We start from the raw sequence: 14,822 nt of genomic DNA on the forward strand, positions 1-14,822 counted from the left end.
TGGCTTCAAAGCGTCCTTTGGAACCAGCAGAGACAGACTGGAGGCTCTTGAAGCCAAAGTGGAGATTACCTTCAGGCGGACGTCTCCGTCCTGAAGGGGTCTCCCGAGCCACTTGGTGGCTCCAAATGGACCTCGGACCTGCACAGGATTTCTGGCCGAGGGAGGTAAAGAGGAGACAAGGGCACTTACCCCAGAGAGGCCATGAGAGTGAGGGAAGCGGGTCTCAGGTCCTGGTCCGTCCACGGCGTGGAACGAGGAGGAGGAGGCTCCCCGGACCCTGGGGGCCCTGAGGAGGGGTCTCCTCCTGGGTTCGGCACCATCTGTCTTGTTTTTCTAAGACCACCAGAGCGAGCACAAAAGAACCAGCAAGTAGGCAAAGGTCAGGCGCAAAACTGCTAGTTTATTTTAGTAACCTAAGGTGTGGAGAAGAAGTCTGTCGGCCTCCGGCAAAGAAGGCCGGCAGAGTTCCCCTCCCCCAAGCTCTCGGACGGAGTTCCGACATCCCGACAGGACTGGGAAGCTGGGAAGTCCGCCGGGCTGTGAGAAGGCCGCGTGGCTCAATGGCCAAGAGTGGCTTTTCTAGGAGTGGGAGGGCAATAGGCAGGGCACGGGCGTGTCGGGGGGGCGTTCCGCAGGTGCGACCAGGTAAATCTTGGTCTCTTCAGATTGACGTCACCTGGCGCATGCCCAGTTGGTCTGCACCCTCCCTGGGCGCCGGCTGCATTTTCGCGCGTGCGGGAACAGTTGGGGGTGGGGGGATGAAGAACCCGGAAGTGCACTATCTTGCCTCCATTCGTCCAAACACAGGGGTCCTCGGTAGAAGTTGTTAGTTGAGCTCATTTGGGGTTCCATTTGTAAGACCATCTGTAGCTTGATGGCCTTGATCCTAGAGTAAACAAATTTGACAAGGAGGTTAAACATACAGGGCCCGAAGGCGAGTAATCGCAAGATGGCTGTCATGGGAACGAGAAAGGAGAGAAGCCATATCGCTCAACTCCAGAGGTTGATATAAGCATTTGAAAGGCGTTGTCTGATTTCAGAAGCCTTTTCCTGTAAACGCCAGGCGGCATCTCATACTATACCTGACTGGTTAGTGTAAAAGCAACACTGTTCCCCTAAGAAGGTGCAAAGTCCTCCTTTGTCATCAGTGAGGATGTCTAGGCTTTAGCAGTTTTGGAGAGTCACTGCTGCCAAAGAGTCTATTTGGGATTGTAGAATAAGGATAGATTTTGTTACTTCTTGCAAACTGTCTGAGAAATCCTTTGAGAGTGTGTGGTAGTAGGATAATACATGTTACACTGTTAACTTTTAGCAAACTTTACTTTTGTTGAAAACCTTGTAGGTTTGGGATTTCAATTATTCTTTGCATTAATAAGACCTCGTTCAGTCCATATTAACTTAGAATTGGTATAGATGGCTCCTTCCAGATTCTGTGAGTACTTTAAGGTTTGGCTGAGTGCAAACAGCTCAAGCACGTTTCAACAGACCAATTATTAGGCAATTTTCCTAACTCTGCTTATTCAAGAGTTTCCTTATCACTTACTGAATACTCATTGTGTCTTTCTCCCTTAATCGCTGGGGAGGAACCATCTATCAGTCCTGTCCTGAAGGGAGTTCCTCCTAGCTCTAGTTGGACCTTTGTATTGTAATTAATATTAGGTCCCCTGTTAGGAAACCTGCTAGGTTAAGGATTTTTGATAGGAAGGCTATGGGTTGTCAGTGGCCTCAGTGCTTTCAGGCTATGCCTTTGTTTACACTGACAACCAGGTGGTGTTGGAGTGTTATAGGGTCATGGAAAAGACCTTCAATTATCAATTATAGGTTTTAAATTTCCTCTGACTTTTAAAGGAATAGGGTACACTGTTTTTTCTTTACTATGTCTCTCTCTTTCTCTTTGACTTTCTATCTCTTTCTCTCTTTGACTCCTTCTTTGTCTCTGTCTCTTCCTCTCTCTGTTTCTTTGACTTTCTGTCTTTCCCCTGTCTATCTTTCCTTCTCTCCCTGATTTTCTCTCTTTCTCTCTCTCTTTCTCTGTCTTTCCTACTCTCTGCTGGTCTTTCCCTGCTTCTGCCAGCTGCTTATGCTGCTGTTCTCCCCTCTCCTTCCCCTTTTTGATGGCTTCAGCAGTGTAAGACTGCCACCTCCTTGGGTTTTTGGACTGCAGGCAACAACTCCATGATTTCCTTGTGGTGTTTAATGGGGGTTCCCCCAGAGGTTAGGAACTCCCTTTCTTTCCATATTGCAGCATGGGCATGTAGGATTAGATAAGCATACTTGCTGTCTGTATACACACTTATTCTTTTTCCCTTCCTAAGGCTTGGGTAGGTGCCACTAGTTCTGCTAACTAGGTGCTGGTCCCTGGGGGAAGAGGCTTACTTTCAAGTACTATTACATCACTAACTATGGCATAACCTGCCCTTCGTATCCCATTCTCCACAAATGAACTTCCATCAGTGTATAGGTTAAGGTCAGGATTAGCTAAGGGGACTTCTGAGAGATCCTCTCGGGCGGCATAAGTCTGGACTATAATTTGTTGGCAGTCATGCTCGAATGGTTCTCCATCCTCTGGGAGAAAAGTGACAGGATTGAGGGCCGCACATGTGCATATTTGAAGCACCAGTCCCTCAAGGAGTAGCACCTGGTATCTGAGCAGGCGGTTGTCTGATAGCCATAAACTTCCTTTGGCACCTAGTATGCAATTTACATCATGAGTAGTCCAGACAGTGAGATCCTTTTCTTATATCATTTTGATAGCCTCTGACACTAAGATGGCCACCACTGCAACTACCTGTAAACAGTTAGGCCAGGCTTTTGCAACTGTATCAGTTTCCTTACTTAGGGATGCCACTGGTTATGGGGTTGTCCCACGAGTGTGAGTAAGGACTCCAAGAGATATTCCTGCTCTCTCTGTAATGTATAAAGAGAAGTTTTGTCCTGTGGGAAGGCTTAAGGCTAGAGCTTGTACTAGGGCCTGCTTTAAGGTTTTGAAGGTTGTTTCTGCCTCTGGTTCCCATTCTACTAAATGAGTATTTACCTCTGGGTCTCCTTGATTAGAATGTAGAGGGGTCTGGTCATCTCGCTGTATCCAGGGATCCATAGTCGGCAAAAAACGGTGATTCCAAGGAACTCTTGCAACTGTTTTAATGTCTTAGGGCAAGGTAAGCCAGTATAGGCTGTATTCGTTCCTTGCTGAGGGCCCTGGTTCCTCTGGCTAAAATTAGGTCTAGATATTTGACTTGTTATAGGCAGAACTGGACCTTCGATTTAGATGCCTTGTACCCTTGATTAGCTGGAAAGTTCAAGAGATCTAGAGTGGCCTGCTGGTAGGAGGCTTCCAAACTGGTAACCAAAAGTAAATCATCCACATACTGAAAGACTAGAGTGCCTGGACTTGAGAAGTAGCCTAGATCTTGGGCCAGTTCCTGACCAAACAGATGAGGACTATCCGTAAACCCCTGGGGCAAGACTGTCCACATAAATTGGGATGTGTGGTCTGTAGGATCCTCAAAGGCAAAGAGAAACTGGCAGTCAGAGTGCAGGGGAATACAGAAGAAGGCATCCTTGAGGTCCAGAATAGTGAACCATTCTGTTTTCCCTGGTATTTGAGAGAGCAGGGTATAGGGGTTGGGTACAACTGGATATAGAGGAATTACTGCCTCACTGATGCGTCTAAGATCTTGCACTAGTCTCCACTGACCATTCAGTTTTTGTACTCCTAGAATTGGGGTGTTGCAGGGACTGTTGCATTTTATTGCTAATTCTTGAGCTTTTAAATGTCTAACAAATATCCTGTAATCCTGTATGAGCTTCAGGCCTTAAAGGATATTGCCTTTGATAAGGAAAAGTGGTGAGATCTTTTAGCCTGATTTGGACTGGGTGGGCATTTTTTGCCCTTCCAAATTGACCTTCCAATGCCCAGATTTCAGGGTTTATTCCCTCCTCAAGCAGGGGACAACAAATGGGTAACTTCTTCCCCATATTCATGTAGATAGTAGCTCCAGCTTTGGCTGATATGTGCCTCCCTAATAAGGGTATGGGAATTTCAGGTATAACAAGAAAGGCATGTGAACAGAGCAAAGTCTCCCAATTATAACTGAGGAGGTGGGAAAAATACCTGGTTACAGGCCATCCCAGGATTCCTCGGATGGTAATGGACCTTGAGCACAGCCTTCCAGGACAGGAGATTAACACTGAGAAAGCCATGCCAGTGTCCAGGAGGAAGTCAATTTCCTGGCTGTCAATGGTTAAACATACCCAGGGCTCAGTGAGGGTGATGACATGAGCTGGCGCTTGCCCCGGGTACCCTCAGGCCTGTTGTTAGATCATCTGGTTGGGGGTTTCTGGCCCAGAGAACCTTTGTCTTCTGGGGCAGTCACCTTCCAGTGATTGCCTCGACATACTGGACATGGGCGAGGGGTCAGCTTCTTTCTTGTTGGACAATCTTTTTTAAAGTGTCCTTGCAAACCACACTGGTAACAAGCCCTACCAGGTGATTGGTCTGCTCCATTTTCTGTCCTTTCTGAACCACCAAGGTTTGTTTGTCTGAGGGCCATGACTAAGGCTGCGGCCTTCCTCTGATCTCGCTTTTCCTTTTTGGCCTGTTCCTCTTGGTCCCTATTATAGAACACTGAGGTTGCCAAGTTTAATAATGCCTCCAGATTTTGTTCAGGGAACAGGGCTCACTTTTGGAGCTTTCTGCTGATATCTGCAGCTGATTGGGTAATAAATTTATCTTTTAGGATCAATTGACCCTCGAGTGAGTTGGGTGACAGTGGAGTATATTTTCTTAAGGCCTCCCATAGCTACTCGAGGAAGGCAGAAGAATTTTCTTCCTTTCCCTGAGTTATGGTGGACATCATTGCATAATTCATGGGCTTTTTCCTAATTCTCCTTAGTCCTTCCAGAACACAGGTCAACAGATGTTTGCAACTCCAGTCCCCATGATCTGAGTTGAGGTCCCAGTGGAGATCCATACTGGGGATCGCTTGCTGACCAGTAGGGAATTTGTACCTTTCCAGGTATCTCCAGACTCTCAGGCTGCAGCGTAAAGCCACATTCTTTTCATTAAAGGCCAGGGTTTGATCTAACAATAGCATGATATCTCTCCAAGTGAGATTGAAGGTTTGCCCTAGACCCTGTAGGACATCTATATACCTATCAGGATTATCTGAAAACTTTCCCAGGTCTGTCTTCATCTGCTTTAAATCAGAGAGGGAGAAAGGGACATGTACCCGGGTTGGGCCAAACTTCCCTCCCCCGACAGCTTGAAGGGGACATAACTGATAGCCCAGGGGGTTTTGTGGTCCTTTGGAGATTTCTTTGCTTATTTCCTTCTGGGCAGGGGAGATTAGAGGAGGCTTATCATTACTAGGAAGGGGAGCTATAGGGAGGCTAGGATATGGGGGTAAGCTGAGAGGTCCTCTTGCAGCATGTAAATTGCAAGTTTTGCATAGTTGTGGATTCTCCTTCAGTGAAAAGAAAGCTTGGACATAAGGTATTTCACTCCATTTGCCTTGCCTCTTAAAGAAAAGATCAAGCTGCAGGATGGTATTGTAATTTATACTTCCCTCAGGCGGCCATTTTTCCCCATCAGAGAGAGAATATTGGGGCCAGGCCATAGTGCAGAAAAAAAACGAGCCACTTCTTTTTCAGGGTTTGTGGGTCAAATTGGTCCCAATGGCTTAGGATGCATTTCAAGAATGAGCCTGTTGATGCCTGAGTGTTTTCCATCTGAAAGAAAAAACCGCCCACAGTTTTGGTTTGTTTGTTTTCTCCTCTTGCCCAAGAACCCGCAATGGTCCCTGGACCCTGCTGATCAGAATAGTTGCGCTCACCAATGCAGCAGCAGAAACCCCTCTTGCCCAAGAACCCACAATGGTCCCTGGAGCCTGCTGATCAAAACAGTTGCGCTCACTGATGCAGCAGAAACCCCTCTTCCCCAAGAACCCACAATGGTCCCTGGATCCCGCTGATCAGAATAGTCATGCTCACCGACACAGCAGCAGAAACCTCTCTTGCCCAAGAACCCGCAACAGTCCCTGGACCCTGCTGATCAGAATAGTTGCGCTCACCGACACAGCAGCAGAAACCCCAATTTTCCTCTTAGACCACAAAGAGGACCAAGGAAGATCAGATTTAGTGGCCCTTACTGACACATTCTCAAAAACCTGTTAGACTCCTAAGTGTTCTCCTGTTAGTATTGGAACCTTACACCTGCCCTATAAAGATGTTATACCCCAAAAATGAAGTGGAAGGCCATACCCTGAGGGAGGTAAAGGATTTTCCCAGGGTTGGAAGAGTGTCTTTTGTCCTCACTTATCATCATGTGAATAGGAAGGATATCATTTCTGAGGCTCCCCGTATCCTAGCTTCAGGAATAGGCTTTGTTAGGCCTGCTTGTCTGAGGAGGGATCCTAAAAGGATAGTCGGTCTCCCTACTCAGTGGCACTTTGGGCAAAAATTATGTCTTTCTGATTGGTGAGCCCAGGTGCCTAAAGAAGGGAACAGAGTCCTGAAGTTTATACTAGAAATCATTCTTATAGGAGAAACTAGAAAAGCACTAGAGACAGGGAGTGGTTTTTAGAAGCAGGACTAGCCTCAGATAAGAGAGGTGAGAGGAAGTTTGTCTGACAGGCATTAGGACCCAGGAGGCAAGAATCAGGATAGATAGGATAGATGGGTGCATCTCGCTTGGGCGATGGGACTTTGGGAGTTCCGCTCATGGCTACAGGGTCAACCAACTTTTTGTCAGGACCCCAGGGCTGAAAGGCCTTCCTCTCTGTTGACCCTCGGCTCAGCCCAGAAGTACAGGAAAAGTGGAAGCTGGTTCCAGGCAAACCACTGCTCCCAACTCCAAAGAGTTGGGGGTTGTTAGCTCTTACCCAGAAAGCCTGACACCCATGTCTTTAGTCCGGCAGCCATGCTAGTTGCTTTTAACTGGCCAACAGGTGCCCAGTATTTAGCCCCCGAATTCTAAGGAAAAAATAGGACAGTATAGCAAGCAAAAGATGGTACTCACTGCTTGGTGATAGTCCCTCTGTGGTCGCCAAGATGTGTCCGGAGTTGGTTCCTTCTGGTGGGTTCTTGGTCTCGCTGACTTCAAGAATGAAGCCATAGACCTTTGTGGTAAGTGTTACAGCTCTTAAAGGTGGCACAGACCCAAAGAGTGAGTAGCAGCAAGATTTATTGTGCAGAGCGAAAGAACAAAGCTTCCACAGTGTGGAAGGGGACCTGAGCGGGTTGCCGCTGCTGGCTGGGGGTGGCTAGCTTTTATTCCCTTATTTGTCCCCATCCATGTCCTGCTGATTGGTCCATTTTACAGAGTGCTGATTGGTCCACTTTACAGAGTGCTGATTGGTGCATTTACAATCCTTTAGCTAGCCACAGAGCGCTGATTGGTGCATTTACATTCCTTTAGCTAGACACAGGGCACTGATTGGTGTGTTTCTACAGAGTGCTGATTGGTGTGTCAAAGATTTACATGTCCAAGTAGCAGAGGAAGGGTTTATAATTCCAAGCTTTCTAAAGTAACTGCTCTAAGGTATAGTAGGGGACAGTAAGCTACTTTAACAAAAGGACCCAAAAATGCAATGGCTCAAACAAGATAGAAGCTCAGTCCTCACTCTCATAAGAGTACATGTTGGTACCCAGCTTTCTGTCTTCAACATAGGGCTGCCAAGGCTGCTGTAGTTATTGCCATTCAAGTTAGCAGGAAAGGTCAAAGCAGTTGAGGGACAAATATTTCATCTTAACAAGTGGGGCAGAAGTTGCATCCCTTCTGTTCACATTCCATTGATGAGAACTTCCACAAAAGGCATATCTAGGTGCACGAAGAGCTGGAAGATACAGTCCCCACCTGGGAAAATACATTCTAACTACATATAACTGTGGAGGAAGAAGATTTGGTGGGCAAATGACAATTGCTACCACAGTCTGCCCCTCTGGCTAGCAAATTCCCACCCTTCCCAGACATAGAACATATGTCTATGTCCCTTCCCAAGGGAGGCAACCACCTACATCCAACTTAAAATTCCAGGATCTTTAAGCATAGCTCAACCATTTTGATTGCATCCAAATGTGGCTCTTTATAGTCTAGTGAACCATGACTGTAAGATGCCCAATAGCCAATAGTGGAGCAAGAACAACGTAACTTCCATCAAGCCCCCAGTGGAAAAAAAGGAGGAATGGAAAACACAGCAATCAGTTTCACAGAAATGATTGAATCCTGATAGGCATGAATTGGAAATGCGCCCTGCTCTCAGAGTGGAAAATTTTCATGGTTAGTCCGGCTGCCTCGGGTATGTTAATAACTCCCCGGCCCGCTGGAAATAACTCCTCAGTCTACAGTCATCTGAGGCACTGGCTTTGCCCTCAGGAAGTACTATGGTTTAGATGTTTGTCCCCTCCAAATCTCGTGTTGAAATATGATTCCCAATGTTGGGGTGGGGCCTGGTGGGAGGTATTTGGGTCATGGGGGCAGATCCCTCATGGATGTCTTGGTGCTGTCCTCACAACAATAATGAGTTTTCATTCTAAGTTCAGGCAAGATCTGGTCATTTAAAAGATTATGGTACCTGCCTCCTTCTCTTGCTCTCACTTTTGCCATGTGATGCACCTGCCCCCTTTCGCCTTCTTCCATGATTGTGAGCTTCCTGAGGCCCTCAACAGAAGCAGATGCCAGCACCATGTTTCCTGTACAACCTGCAGAACTGTGAGACAATTAAACCTCTTTTCTTCATAAGTGACCCAACCTCATGTATTTATAGCGACACAAAATGCGAACTAATACAGGGAGATATCTCCTGATCCATGATCTTCCTTGGCCATATCTAATGTGACATTAGGGGGTCAGGTGCGGTGGTTCATGCCTGTAATCCCAATACTTTGGGAGGTTGAGGCAGGAGGATCACTTGAGCCCAGGAGTTCACGACCAGCCTGGGCAACATGGCAAGACCCTGTCTCTACTCAAAACAAAATAAAATAAATAAAATAAAATAGAAAATAAAATAAAATAATAAAATAAAATACCAGGCATGGTGGTGCATCCCTGTGGTCCCAGCTACCTTGGAGACTGAAGCAGGATAATCAGTTGGGCCTGGGAGGTCGAAGCTGCTTTGAGCTGTGATTGCACCACTGCACTCCAGCCTGGATGACAGAGTGAGACCCTGTCTCAAAAAAAATTTTTTTTAAGTGGCATCAGGGCCAGGCATGGTGGCTAACACCTATAATCCAACACTTTGGGAAGCCAAGGTGAGCAGATCATTTGAGGTCAAGAGTTCAAGACCAGCCTGGTCAACATGGTGAAATTAGCCAGGCGTGGTGGCACATGCCTGTAGTCCCAGCTACTCGTGGCTGAGGCAGGAGAATCACTTGAACCTGGGAGGTAGAAGTTGCAGTGAGCTGAGATCATGCCACTGCACTCCAGCCTGGGCAACAGAGCAAGACTCCATCTCAAAAAAAGGGGGGGGGAGGGGCATCGGGAAGCACGTCTGTCCCTCTTTGGTGGGCTGTACAGCTTTGACAGCCCATTTCTTGCTGGTAAAAGTTTGAGGCCTAAGACTTGCTTTTGAGGCCTGTACAAGTTCCTAGGTTGTTTGTTGTTGTTGTTGTTTGTTTTCTGAGACAGGATCTTGCTCTGTCACCCAGGCTGCAGTACAGTGGCATGATCACGGCTCACTGCAGCCTCAACCTCCCAGACCCAAGCGATCCTTTCACCTCAGCCTCCTGAGTAGCTGGACCACAGGCCTGTGCCACCATGCCTGGCTTGTTTATTTCATTTTGATTTTTGTAGAGATGGGATCTCCCTATGTTGCCTAGGCTGGACAGTTGCTGGTGTTTTCAGGCCCTACTCCTGGTATTTTATTTCCAGTCAGTTCCAAATTCTTTACTTCCTTGTCTGATTCAAGCTTATTTTTCAGCCTAATTGGGGGTTGCCTTGAAGTGATTTGAAATAGGCTCCCGTAGGAGAGGACCATCCTTGATTTGAACTTTGCCATAAGACTGGATTCTTCTGATTACCCAAGAAGTCTCAAAGCACCCTTGAAAACAGTTTTCAGCAAGAAATTTTACCTCCTATGATTTGAATATTGAATTGGTTGGCATTTCCAGCCCTGTAAAGTCCCAATATCTCTTGTGCTGTCCAATGTGGTGGCCTCTAGCCACCTGTGTCTGGTGAGCACTAGACATATGACTATCTGAACTGAGAAGTGCTATAAGTATAAAATACGTACAGAATTTCAAAGATTACAGGAAACAAAGTAAAATATCTTATTAATAATATTTGTATTGATTCTTTTTTCAAATTGTATTATTTTTGACATGCTGGGTTAAATATACTACTAAAATTAATTTATGGCTGGGCGTGGTGGCTCACGCCTGTAATCCCAACACTTTGGGAGGTCAAGATGGGTGGATCACCCTGACTCTTCTAAAAATACAAAAATTAGCCAGGCGTGGTAGCACGTGCCTATAATCCCAGCTACTCGGGAGGCTGAGGCAGGAGAATCACTTAAACCCAGGAGGTGGAGGTTGCAGTGAGCTGAGATCACACCACTGCACTCTAGCCTGGGTGACAGAGCAAGACTCCATCTCAAAAAATAAAAAAAATAAACATTAATTTACCTATTTATTTTTACTTTTTAAAGTATGACTGCTGACAACTTTTAAATTACATACATGGCTCGCACAATATTTCTAAGAGAAGTACATATACAAACAGACAATGGTCAGATTATATTTAATTTTTATTTTTTTAGACAGGGTCTCGTCTCATTCTGTCACCCAAGCTGAAGTGCAGTGGCACAATTACGGCTCACTGCAGCCTCAACCTCCTGGGCTCAAGTGATCCTCCCACCTCACCCCCAAGTAGCTATAACTACAGGCACACACCAACTAATTATTGTATTATTGTTACAGACGACGGAGTTTCACCACTTTGCCCAAGCTGGTCTCGAACTCCTGGGCTCAAGCAATTCACCCACCTTGGACTCCCAAAGTGCTGGGATTACAGGCATGAGCCACTGTGCCCAGCAGTCAGACTACAGTTAACAATAAAACTCTGACCCACAACCTCTGCAGCAATTAGACCAGAAACATTGTAACTTGGTCAATGCCATCTTCCCAATTTTTCCTACTCCCAAAAAACAAAAACAGTTCAGGAATCCCCGCTACCTTTTTGTGTTCTGAGAAAGGGTTAATTGCAAAGGACCACTTTGCTCTTGCATATTCCAACATAAGACCTGCCTCCACCCTTCCTCAATGATTCCTTTGTTTTTATAAAGCCCCAAATATTAACCCTCCTGTTAGTGATGTTCATGAATGGATGCTCTCCCGCTTGCAACAGTCTGAATCAAATCACCCCTTTATTTTTCTGGAGCATTCTGCTTTCATGTATCACCACCCATTATCTGACCACGAAATTAGAGCCACATTATTTTCTGTTTGTTATGATAGCACCCCACTTCTGATACGAATTTCTGAACTAATAAGAGCAAATGCTGGCAGCTATATAAAGAGACCTCAGACTGCAATGTTCACATAAAAATCCAAGGCGTCTTTAAGCAGGTCATTCTAGTTATCACCCTCCCGTGTATCAGGAAGGACGAAAAAACATGCAGGGCCAATTTTTTTTTTCCGTAAAAAATCGAAGTTCGGCTGGGCACAGTGGCTCATGCCTGTAATCCCAGCACTTTGGGAGGCCATGGCAGGAGAATTGCTTGAGCCCAGGAGTTCGAGACCAGTCTGGGCAACATGAGAAGATACTGTCTCTATAAAAAAAGTAATAGAAGTGGAAGTTCCAAACATCTCACTCACTCATGAGTTCATTGGTAAGAACTTAATCACACAGCCTTATCTGGCTGCAAAGATGTCTGGGAAATGTGGTCCCTTGCTGGGAAACCAACCTCAGCTATATGTCTATAGCTGAGAAATGCAGTTCTTCACTGGGCAACCTATCTATAACTATGGAAGAGGAGGAGAACAGATTTTTTTTTTTTTTGAGGTCTCAATAAAAAGAAGAAAGAGGAAAAAAAAGATAATCTTTAAGGTAATGGTGGTAGAAGATCCTAGGTAGAAGATCCTAGGAAGACAATTTTGGACCAGAAGTAAAAGGTAGCAAGTCCAGGCTGGAATAGGTCAAAAGACTCTGGAAAAGATGTCCAAGAAAATGAAGTAGTGTATCTAAGTATCTGATGTGTCTAAATATCTAGAGATGATATTTAGGCAGTTTATAGAAAGTTGGCATTATTCATTCAGCAACTATTTATTGAGCATCTATTATACGTGAGGCACTATTCTAGGTGCTGGGAAACAAAACAGCATACAAATACCAAAATCATTGCTTCAGGGATCTTACAACCGAGTGGAAATCTAGTTGGTATTGCATTTTTGATAAGTACACAGAAAACTAGCAAATGTTTACCCCATTTACCCCAACCTGGAGGCAACTACTTTCACCTCTTTCAGCTGGTTTTTCAGCATTGCTGTATTCCTAAATCAACATGATTCCATTGCCACTTGTGATTTTCCCTTTTTCTTCCATTGCATTATCTGTTGAGTTTTCAAATGAAAGATTAGGATTTTGCTCTTTTTTTATCTTCTTGGTCATCATCACATATGTGAGTCCTTCACCTCCCCACCAGCCTCCCAAAATAGTTAATTATAAAGTTGGTTAGATCAATGTTTAAATTGTAACTTGACTGTGACTATGTAAACACTTTCAATAGCAAGTCATATACTAAATTGTAACTATTTCGGTTTTCCTGTACAGGTTTTCGTTTTTGTAGTCTTAAAGCTTACAAAATCTTTCCCCGACAATTTTCACCTTACTGTTATTTATCTTTCAAATTCTAGTGTAAATGTCACATTTTCAGAGAAGCCCTGAAGCATCCTTTTCTCCTACCCACAAGTCTTCCCCATTCCCTTGTTTTAGAACATTTTGTGCTGCCATAACATTGCCACAAACTGGGTAATTTATAAAGAAAATTGATTGGCTGGGCACAGTGGTTCACACCTGCAATCCCAGCATTTTGGGAGGCTGAGGCAGGTGGACCGCCTGGGGTCAGGAGTTTGAGACCAGCCTGACCAACATGGAGAAACCCCATCTCTACTGAAAACACAAAATTAGCCAGCCGTGGTGGGACATGCCTGTAATCCCAGCTGAGGCAGGAGAATCGCTTGAACCTGGGAGGTGGAGGTTGCGGTGAGCCGAGATCGCGCCATTACACTCCAGCCCGGGCAACAAGAGCAAAACTCCCTCTCAAAAAAGGATATAATAAATAAATAAATAAATAAATAAATAAATAAATAAATAAATAAATAAATAAATGTATTTCTTATAGTTCTGGAGGCTGGGAAGTTCAATATCAAGGTGCTGGCATCTGACAACGGCTTTCTTGCTGCATCATCATAAGGCAAATGGAAAGAGGGTGAGAGAAGGTGAAAGAAAGAGAGCATAAGCAAGAGCATGCATGTGTGTGTGTGTGCGTGTGTGCATCCCTGCACACACATCGGAAGAAAGAGCCAAACTCACTTTTATAACCAACCTACTCCTGCAATAGTGACATTAATCGCTTCATAAGGGCCCTGCCCCCATAAAGGTCCTACTTCTCAACACTGTTGCATTGGGGATTAAGTTTCCAGCACACAAACTCTGGGGCACACATCCAACCCTTATCATTTCCTCACTAGAACAGGTACACCTCTGTTTATTCCTCTTATAAATCTGCACCTATTCTTGCCTAGCACCTATTGTGAGTAATTAGTAATAAGTCTTCTACTAGGCTGTATGTTCCATGAGGGCAGAGATGGAATCTCTTTTTTCACCCCAGTATTTCCAGTGCTCTCTCAGTAATTTTTTGTTTGTTTTTGTTTTTGAGACCCAGTCTCGCTCTGTTGCCCAGGCTAGAGGGCAGTGGCGCAATCTCAGCTCACTGCAGCCTCCACCCCCGGGTTCCAGCGATTCTCCGGCCTCAGCCTCCCAAGTAGCTGGGACTACCGGCACGTGCCACCACACTCGGCTAATTTTTGTACTTTTTTTAGTAGAGACCAGGTTTCACTGTATTAGCCAGGATGGTCTAGCTCTCCTGACCTCATGATCCACCCACCTCGACCTCCTAAAGTGCTGGGATTACAGGCGTGAGCCACCGTGCCTGGCCACTCTCTCAGTAATTTTCTATAGACAGAGTTACTTAATGCCCTCCTTAAAAATACAGGCTTGGGGCTGGGCGCGGTGGCCCACGCCTGTAATCCTAGCACTTTGGGAGGCCGAGACGGGCGGATCACGAGGTCAGGAGATCGAGACCATCCTGGCTAACATGGTGAAACCCCGTCTCTACTAAAAATACAAAAAAAAATTAGCCGGGCGTGGTGGTGGGCACCTGTGTTCCCAGCTACAGGGGAGGCTGAGGCAGGAGAATGGCGTGAACCCGGGAGGCGGAGCTTGCAGTGAGCCAAGATCGTGCCACTGCACTCCAGCCTGGGCGACAGAGCGAGACTTCGTCTCAAAAAAAAAAAAAAAAAACAGGCTTGGGTCAGGGCAGAAGTGTGGTTACTGATAGTGGGAAAAAAGAAATCTTGCCATAGAGACAGACCTTCATGAACCCTCCCCTAGCCTTTTACATTTTCATAACTACTTATCATTATTATTGTCATTGTTATTATTTTTAGAAATGGGGTGTTCCTCTGTCTCCCAGGCCAGAGTGCAGTAGCGCGATCATAGTTCACTGTAACCTCGAACTGCTGGGCTTAAGTGATCCTCCCACCTCAGTCTCCCAAGTATTTGAGACTACAAGTGCACACCACCTCCCCCAGCTCCATAACTATTT

The sequence above is a fragment of the Piliocolobus tephrosceles genome, chromosome 9 (assembly GCF_002776525.5).
Source record: "Piliocolobus tephrosceles isolate RC106 chromosome 9, ASM277652v3, whole genome shotgun sequence".
Classification (NCBI taxonomy): Eukaryota; Metazoa; Chordata; class Mammalia; order Primates; family Cercopithecidae; genus Piliocolobus; species Piliocolobus tephrosceles.